General features: G+C 45.7%; 1 protein-coding gene across 1 annotated transcript in view; it reads right to left on the bottom strand.

The window, feature by feature from the left end:
• The window catches only part of LOC121306293, a 22,526-nt gene extending 12,979 nt beyond the window's left edge, over positions 1–9,547 (bottom strand). Inside the window, exon 1 of the mRNA XM_041238034.1 lies at positions 9,486–9,547. The gene's annotated coding sequence lies outside the window, so the exon portion shown is untranslated. The remainder of the gene's footprint in view (positions 1–9,485) is intronic.
• Positions 9,548–10,000: the final 453 nt, after the last annotated feature.

The raw sequence follows: 10,000 nt of genomic DNA, 5'->3' as shown, positions 1-10,000 counted from the left end.
GAAGTCTCTCTCTGTGTCTTCAGTGTCAGTTCAATACAAGCGTTTCCTCCTCTTAATCTAACACCTATAGCTCACTTTATCTCACTCGGAGGAGGTGAAAGAGAAGAGATTTTACAACGTTGCCTGAGCCGAGTGATCGTTTACTAAGAAACCTCAAAACCAAAAAAAAAAAAGAAAGAATTTGCCGGCAATACATTGAACGCGAGGAAGAGAAAACATGATAGAGAAAAACAAATTGCGACTCTGTTTAATTAGACAAACATGCCCGTGAACCACCATGAAGTGTGTGTCTATCGTTCTACGCAAACACTTTCCCTTGGGTCTCCAATGACTGTCTAATTCCATTGCAGTGAATGCCTGTGTGCTTACACAGAATCACAATGCTGCTCTGCATCGCTACAGCGGACTGCATATAGAAATCTACTTTCCCCCCTAACCCTAACCCCAACCCTTTGCCAATGCAATTCTGCACTTATATATATCCTGCAAGTAGATTTCCACGTGCAGTCCACTGTAGCGATGCAGAATAACACTGTGATTCTGTGTGAGAGCGCACGCATTCACTACAATGGTCATTGGAGACCCAATGGGAAGTGTGGGCGATTCGACTGGCATTGGAGTTCATGTTTCACATGCGTGTTGTTTTTTTGAGACTCGCTGGTTTCCTGCGCCAGTATAGCGTGGCACACAGAGACTGGCACTGAGCCAGCGTGACTGGTATTATTCTAGAAGCTGCACCCGCGCATTTAAACCGGGTGACTGCCACTCAGAACCCCGCGGGGCGAGGGGCAAGGGAATCTGAAGGTTCGCTTTGGATTTCGGTATAGGGGAGCAGCTTTCATTTTCCCCCTCTCTCTGTATTTTATTTTTATCGTGCGTTTTCAGTAAACTGATCCCCCAGCCACCGAGGTGTTAACTCCCCCCCCCCACCCACCCTGATCGGAAAGCAGGTGCTATGTGTGAAGTGAAATTCATTAACCCTCCCAGTCCCGCCTCATCTTGACTGTTTCAAAGAACGCAGAAGGGACAGGCTGGCTGGTCCAGAGGTGAGAGAAAAGGGGTCCTGATACCAGGAGGGTCAGACCCCCACTCAGCCACTGACTCCCTGTGTGTGTGTGTGTGTGTGTGTGTCACGTCTGTGTGTGTGTGTGTGTGTGTGTGTGTATTTTTGTCTGTGTGTGTGTGTGTGTGTCACTCTGTGTGTGTGTGTGTGTGTGTGTGTATTTGTAACTCTGTGTGTGTGTGTCTGTATACTCTGTGTGTGTGTGTCACTCTGTGTGTGTGTGTGTCACTCTGTGTGTGTGTGTGTGTGTGTGTGTCACTCTGTGTGTGCAGTGTGTGTGTGGTGTATGTGAGACACACTGTGTTTGTGTCACTCTGTGTGGGTGTGTGTGTGTGTGTCACTCTGTGTGTGTGTGTGAGAGAGAGAGCTGACGTGCTGTGTGATCACACGGGGTGGGGGCGGGCGGGCAGGCGGGGCGGGGGGGTGGTTCTGTTTACGAGAGCGAGAGCCTCACCACTTCCTGCCGGTAGCGGGCCTGACAATGGGAGGCAGGAAGTGAGGCGGTTGGGGGAAATCTCCACCAGCTTCTCTTTCACGTCCAGAACCCGAGACACGCCCCCAAACCCGAGACACGCCCCCCCAAACCCGACACACGACCCCAAACCCTCCAACCCAAAATCTATTGGGGTTCAAAGCATAAAACAATGATACAAACACGACACCCCTGTGTGTCAAACTCATACACCCCATAACAATATGAGGGCCCTGGTATAAGAGCAGCACACACACACACACACTGACACACACACACACACACACACACACACACACACACACACTCACACTCACAGCCCCAGCTAACCAGAGGTTTCCGTTGTAGTTTTTTTCACAGTGTTTAGCTTCCTGGCGTCTGTTGTGTGTTCTGTATTTTGTTTCTAGCTCCTATCAGCAGCACAATACCGGGGGAGATTACAGCCAGCCGCAGCCTGTGAGAGCGAGCGAGCGAGCGACACCAGCAGACCAGCTGCGTCACACTGTGGGGAGATTGCGAGCTTCTCAACAACGACTCTGTCTGCATCTCTGTCTCTCTCTGTCCCCTTCTCTCTCCCCTCCTCTCTCTCCCCCTCCCCTCTCTGTCCTCTTCTCTCTCCCCTCCTCTCTCCCCCTTCCCTCTCTATCCCCTTCTCTCTCTCTCTTCCCCTCCCCTCTCTCCCCCTCCTCTCTCTCTCCCCTTCTCTCTCCTCTCCTCTCTCTCTCCCCTTCTCTCTTTTTCTGTCTCTCTCTCCCCCTCCCCTCTCCCCTTCTCTCTCCCCTCCTCTCCCCTCTCTCTCTCTCTCTCTCTCTCTCTCTCTCTCTCTCTCTCTCCTCTCTCTCTCTCTCTCTCTCTCTCTCTCTCTCTCTCTCTCTCCTCTCTCTCTCCCTCTCCTCTCTCTCTCCCCCTCCTCTCTCTCTCTCTCTCTCTCTCTCTCTCATTGCCGCAAAGAACCAAACCCACAGACTGTCTTTTTTTCGTTTCATATTTCATTTACATATTTTTTTTTTTGCTTTTGTTGAAAATGAACGAGGTGTGTTCTGAGAAACTCCGCAGCTGCTAACCCCGTTATTTGCATGTACAGTTAATGTGAGTGCTCAGTTTCGTTAAAGATTACTGTACAAGAGCCACCAGGCAGGATAACACCGAGGCAGCTTCAGATGGGTTTGATTACGGTTAGAGGAAGCGCTGGAGTGCAGCGCGCAGGGCAGTGGCTCAGCGGTTAGAGCACGCAGAGCTGCAGCGCGCAGGGCAGTGGCTCAGCGGTTAGAGCACGCAGAGCTGCAGCGCGCAGGGCAGTGGCTCAGCGGTTAGAGCGCGCAGAGCTGCAGCGCGCAGGGCAGTGGCTCAGCGGTTAGAGCACGCAGAGCTGCAGCGCGCAGGGCAGTGGCTCAGCGGTTAGAGCACGCAGAGCTGCAGCGCGCAGGGCAGTGGCTCAGCGGTTAGAGCACGCAGAGCTGCAGCGCGCAGGGCAGTGGCTCAGCGGTTAGAGCGCGCAGAGCTGCAGCGCGCAGGGCAGTGGCTCAGCGGTTAGAGCGCGCAGAGCTGCAGCGCGCAGGGCAGTGGCTCAGCGGTTAGAGCACGCAGAGCTGCAGCGCGCAGGGCAGTGGCTCAGCGGTTAGAGCACGCAGAGCTGCAGCGCGCAGGGCAGTGGCTCAGCGGTTAGAGCACGCAGAGCTGCTCGCTTGCCTCTACCTACCTGCCTCTCTCTCCCCCCTCCTCACTCCCTGCCCCTCTCACTCCCCTCCTCTCTCTCCTCCCCTCCTCTCTCCCCCCTCCTCACTCCCTGCCCCTCTCACTCCCCTCCTCTCTCCCTGCCCCTCTCACTCCCCTCCTCTCTCTCCTCCCCTCCTCTCTCCCTCCCCCCCTCTCTCTCCTCCCCTCCCTCCCCTCCCCTCCCTCCCCCCCCTCCTCCCTGCCCCTCTCACTCCGCCCCTCCTCTCCCCTCCTCCCTCCGGAGGCCCCTCCCCTCTCTCCTCTCCTCCTCTCCCCTCTCTCTCTCTCCTCCTCCTCTCCCCCCTCCTCTCTCTCCTCCTCCTCCCTCTCTCCTCTCTCTCCTCCCCTCTCTCTCTCTCTCTCCTCTCTCTCTCCCCTCTCTCTCTCTCTCCTCCCTCCTCTCTCCCCCCTCCTCTCTCCCTGCCCCTCTCACTCCCCTCCTCTCTCTCCTCCCCTCCTCTCTCCTGCTTCCTCAGATGAGTCACATTTCCATGAGAGAGGCGCTGGCCTTTAACCCACGTGCTTCTCAAGCTGTTGAGCAGAAGCCAGCGCGGTTTCACTGTGACTGTCCCGGGGCGCTGGGGGAGGAGGGTGGAGCTTGGCTGTGGATTTTCAGCGTACTTTATTAAGTCAAATATTGAATAGGATGCTATAATTTAATAACACAGTTTAATCTGTAACAGCATGTCTGTTACACGCGCACTTCTGCACAGCTACAGTGGACTGCATGGGGAAATCTTTCACACCCCGAACCCTAATCCCAAACCGAACCCTAATCCTAACCCGAACCCTAATCCTAATCCTAACCCGAACCCTAACCCTAATCCTAACCCTAACCCGAACCCTAACCCTAACCCTAACCCTAACCCTAATCCTAACCCGAACCCTAATCCTAATCCTAACCCGAACCCTAATCCTAATCCTAACCCTAACCCTAATCCTAATCCTAATCCTAACCCGAACCCTAATCCTAATCCTAATCCTAACCCGAACTCTAACCCTAATCCTAATCCTAACCCGAACCCTAATCCTAATCCTAACCCGAACTCTAACCCTAATCCTTTGCCGATGCAATTCTGCACTTACATATATACTGCAAGTAGATTTCCACATGCAGTGCATGGTAGCGATGCAGAATAACACTGTGATTCTGTGTGAGAGCGCACGCATTCTCAAAGTAACTGCAGTGTAATTACACTGCCATTAGAGACGCAATGGTGTGTGTGTGTGTGTGTGTGTGTGTGTGTGTGTGTGTGTGTGTGTGTGTGTGTGTGTGTGTGTGTGTGTGCGCGCACTGTTGTATCAGAAAAATGTTTTGCGTTAGAGATTGGGTGAGGGTTAGGGTTATACTGTGCAAGTAGATTTCCACATGCAGTGCACTGTAACCATGCAGAATAACACTGTGATTCTGTGTGAGAGCGCACGCATTCTCAAAGTAACTGCTTGGCATTTCTATTTCTATATATATATATATATATATATATATATATATATATATATATATATATATATATATATAGGCGGCTTATAATCCTGCCTACCGCAGTGTTTAAAAAGAGATGGGCTTCACAAATTTTTTCTTTCTATGAACGAATCTGTTTTTTTAATAAAATATTTTAACTCCTTCATATCGAGAAATTATTATACTAACGCACGCGTTTGTTTACTGCTTTTTAACTGAATAAATAATGAATAAATAAATAAATGAATAAATAAATAAGTCACTTTTTTTTTTTTTTTTTTTTTTTCCGTGGTACAAGGAGGGACGTAAAAGTCGGTGTTTTCAGACACGAAGCCTTCCTGTATAAACCTGGCCCAGGTTGCTTTCCCCGCACGGTGAAAGGGTTTGTGGTGTTTTGAAGCATCTTTCCACAAACTAAGTTATAACATCCGTGTATATCAAATTCAATATTTTTTATTTGTTATATTATAATATATATATGATATATATATATATATAATATAGAGATTGTATATATAGTGCATTCTTATGTATATATATTATATATATATTGTAAATGGTCTAAACCCTCTTTTTAATCATTCTAGATGTGCCATGATAGAGAGGCTCTATTAGATCCACAGGCAAAACACACGTCGTGTTAAATGACTGGGCTGAAAGACAAGAGATTAAAAACAGGAGACGAGACTGTGGTTGATCATCGTGATCTCGTCATCACTGAAACTGGATAAAGGATCGCGATTGTTTTAGAAATGTTTGTGACAATTATTCACATTTATAATTGATTACCGGTGGCTCTTTTTTGGGGGGGGGGGGGGGGGATTAAATAGTTAATTGTACGGCTCTGGGCAAAATGGTTTTGCACAAGCTAATAGAATGAATTGGGGGGAGGGGGGGGGGGGGGGGGGGGGGGGGGGGGAATGAAAGCTGCTGAATAATGTTCCCTTGTTAACATATTGAATTGCACACCCCTCTATATAGAATGAACTCCCTCAGCTTCATAGAGTCCAATGAAAGCTGCTGAATAATGTTCCCTTGTTAACATATTGAATTGCACCCCCTCTATATAGAATGAACTCCCTCAGCTTCATAGAGTCCAGTGAAAGCTGCTGAATAATGTTCCCTTGTTAACATATTGAATTGCACCCCCTCTATATAGAATGAACTCCCTCAGCTTCATAGAGTCCAGTGAAAGCTGCTGAATAATGTTCCCTTGTTAACATATTGAATTGCACCCCCTCTATATAGAATGAACTCCCTCAGCTTCATAGAGTCCAGTGAAAGCTGCTGAATAATGTTCCCTTGTTAACATATTGAATTGCACCCCCTCTATATAGAATGAACTCCCTCAGCTTCATAGAGTCCAGTGAAAGCTGCTGAATAATGTTCCCTTGTTAACATATTGAATTGCACCCCCTCTATATAGAATGAACTCCCTCAGCTTCATAGAGTCCAGTGAAAGCTGCTGAATAATGTTCCCTTGTTAACATATTGAATTGCACCCCCTCTATATAGAATGAACTCCCTCAGCTTCATAGAGTCCAGTGAAAGCTGCTGAATAATGTTCCCTTGTTAACATATTGAATTGCACCCCCTCTATATAGAATGAACTCCCTCAGCTTCATAGAGTCCAGTGAAAGCTGCTGAATAATGTTCCCTTGTTCTCATATTGAATTCCACATCCAGTAGCTTTGCAAAAGTGACAAATTAAAAAATGCGCCATTTCAAAATCTAACACCGCTGTACTGCTGTCATGGTTTCTGACAGACTTTTGTGATTATTAGTTTGTACTTTGTACTGTAAAGCATATTACAAAACAGTGCAAATTAACCCTTTAAAAGTGTCCCACAGCAAAGTGCAACAAAGCCGAGGGAAAGCCTGGTAAAGCATAGCTGAGTTTACAACGAGACGCTGCTTCAGTGAGGCCCGGGCACAGGCGGAGGGCATCCTTTCTCAAACGGCCTGCTGTTCTCCACACTGGGGCACCCTCCCTGCGAGAGAGCGAGGAGGAGGATGAGGGGCGAAGAGTCTGATTCTAGCTTGGGTTGCAAATGGTTAACTTGGTGCCCTACAGCAGGCGGGGGACGCTGGGTTGCGTTGTCTGGTTCGGTTTAAAAAAATAATTGTATTGATATTTCTAATTAAAGTTGGAGAGGACGGTCAGACACCAATCTCCGCGTCACCAAATTGAATCAATCAATTTACACATTAGCTAATTAAGATTGTCCGCTCTATAAATACCCTCTCCACTTTCCTCTCAGTCGCGTTTCGATTTCATCGTAACCCACCACCTCCCCCATCGCCACCTTTCTTAAAAACAATTTCTATATTTTATCAATGGGGGGGGGGGGTCTTCCCTTCGTCCATTCGGCCAGGCAGCGAACCCCCAAACCAAGTTAGGTTTGATGCCAAATGGAAGTGTATTATCTACAACACAACTCTCTGTAGAATTGCACACTGCATTCTCCACAATAGATAGTCGTGTTTGTCCAGAACTACTGAATTCTCGAAAACGCTGCGTTTTTCTTTTTTGCAAATGCATCGTTTCCGTGCATCTGAGTTTTGAGCCTTTAGTCTTTTGAAAAGCAATATGAAGCTGTAAAATAATAATAATAATAATAATAATAATAATAATAATAATAATAATAATAATAATAATCATCTTCCATCTTGCAGGTTCCGCCCTGGTTTATATAACTTTGAGGTTGCTGGTTTTAAGAAGGGGGTCGTGTTTAATGGTTTAATACCCCTGATGAAGGCAGTTCTGTCGAAATCTTTGACGCTTTATCGATAACGAGCTGCAGTAATTAGATCGCAGGTGTGATCATGTTTCAAATTGTTCTTTAATTACATTGTCTCTTTCAATAGCATCGACATGGCGAGCACAGTTACCGCCTGCATAAAAACACCCTGTTTAATAATCTGGTTTATTTCACCTGCATAATCTAAGTTTAAAAAAAAAAAACGACCTTATCAGAGGTCCCCGTGTCAAACCCTCTCTTAGTTTGTGATATCTGACACCCCCCGATGGAATTACAGTCCTATTAAATACTCCAGACTATTAATTATTAATGCACAATACATAATATAACATGAACAAACACGCCTGGCTTGTATGAGGAGCATAATCCCAACCAGTCAATAATATTAATAATAGTTTATTAGTAGCATAATAGTCGGTTTTATTGATGTATTATTGACTTAACCTTCCTATTATATTCAGATTTGGGTCCATCTGTTGTGTTTTGGGTCATATTGACCCGATACAATTTAAACTAATTTTAAAACAGCCTTAAATTGATTGTCTGTTTTTATTTGCAAAAGTTTGACTCTTTTTCTGCTCTTTCAGTCCAGGAGCTGTGATCAAACTTCTTTGACTGCCAGCCTGGGAGCTCCTCGTTCTGGAGTGTCTTTACCAGCGAGATGCTGTTCCAATACTGACAGTGAAAATGAGGCTCTGCCTTGTAGATAGATATCGTTAGTTTTTATTGTTTAGAAATATCTCCAGACAGGTGCAGCCATTTCCGGAAGTAATAAAAAATATAATAATAATAATAATAATAATAATAAATAAATAATAACAAAATAACAAATTGAAGAAGTTCGTTTTATTCCTGCACACAAAGCTACACAGATAAACGGGTCACAGTGACCCAAAACATCTTATTTCTAAAAAAATAAAATAAACATCTCAAAGGTTCTGTTTTCTGTGTGTAAATTCATGACCCCCAACTTAGGAAAAGTCATCAAATATTATACAGAAAATGAAAAAAAAAAATAGCATTTAAGCTATATTGTGAAACGAGAGTCGGGTCAAATAGACCCGAAACTTAAGAAGAGAGTTAATATGAGAGGGGGGTTCTTGGTAGAGGCGGACAGACAGACAGACAGACAGACAGACAGAAATAATATGATAAACACTTTCAAACAATACTTAAAAAAAAAACAGTCATGCAAAAATAAAGGCGATTTCTTGTGCGCGATCCTTTGGCCGCAGGGGGGCATTTAGAGGGCTAGCGACCCCGCTCAGAGTTCAAATAAATATTTCGGAGAGATTTTTAAAAGGTTTGTGAAGAAGAGGCCTTCTTTGTTTCACAAGGGAAGGCCAGTGAGTTCCAAAGATGAGATGCTTGGCGGCACACAAAAGCACGCTGGCCAGGGCGAGATCTCAATTTAGGGATTTTTAAAAGCAGGCACGTCGTTTTGATCTTTTATTTGAAATCGTGCAATCAGCAGAAACTGAAATGCTATCGCAAAAAAAGTCTACTGGAAGCCCTACCTGTAGGACAGTAAGTATTTCATATTGGATTTCACAGACAAAGAGAAGGCGAGGTGATGTGTTTTACTGGACTGACCAAAACAAGAACTCATTGCAAGCTTTCAAGAACGCAACAGGCTCTTCTTCAGGTGAAAGTAAGGAAGAGAGATCAACGTTACGTTCTGAAATGCCACTTTTTTTCAAGCCAGCCTTTCAGTTCGGTTTCTGGAAATCTACCAGGCGCTGGGTGTGCAATTTCAGTGCAATCGAGTAACATTATTCAGCAGCTTTCAGTCGACTTTATGAAGCAAAATGAGCGCGTTCTCTCTACAGACAGGGGATGCCAAGCGTACAAGTGAACCTGCATCGAACCGATTCATCCTCAGGCTTCAGAAAAACAAACACAGGAGTCTGTTCAAAGCATCGCACCAAAAAAGACAATAATAAACACGATTTTTATTTTTCTTCTTCTGACTCTTTGTTTCCAAAAGCTTTATTAAAAGAGCCGCCTTACCTTTGCTCCTGTCTTTTGCAGAGGCTGTGGCTGCTGTAGCTGCTGGTAACCTTGTGCCTCTGGTGAGAGAACACATCCTAGTTAAATGTTCGACACCCAATGGGCTCTCAGAAGGTTGCGTGGCTTATTGCTATGACTGTGCAGCTGAGCTGATCAGAAACTGATTGCTTGCTTCTGTCCCATTCACAGCTACGCTGAGGCCTACGTCTTTCAGTTTTACAAGCGGGCGAACACCTCAGAACTCTTTCGCTCGACGCCTTCTTTGTCTGTCTGGCAAACTTGATTTTTTTTTTTCTTTTTTTTTGGTTTGTTTTTTTTGGTTGTTTTGAAGATGAAATAGTTTATAACAGAACTGGCCTGTCCCCTTCTCTCCCGCTCTCTTGTAGGATCAGAATGAGCAGTGTGGCCCAGATAGGGTTTTTTTTTTTTTTTCTAAAATGATTTCAACGTGCCCAGTGGCTCTGTATACTTATGAGATTATTACCAGACCTCTCTGTGCTTTACAATGCTTCCCT

This window comes from Polyodon spathula, chromosome 47 (genome assembly GCF_017654505.1).
Source record: "Polyodon spathula isolate WHYD16114869_AA chromosome 47, ASM1765450v1, whole genome shotgun sequence".
Classification (NCBI taxonomy): domain Eukaryota; kingdom Metazoa; phylum Chordata; class Actinopteri; order Acipenseriformes; family Polyodontidae; genus Polyodon; species Polyodon spathula.
This window is presented reverse-complemented; position numbering and strand designations above follow the sequence as displayed.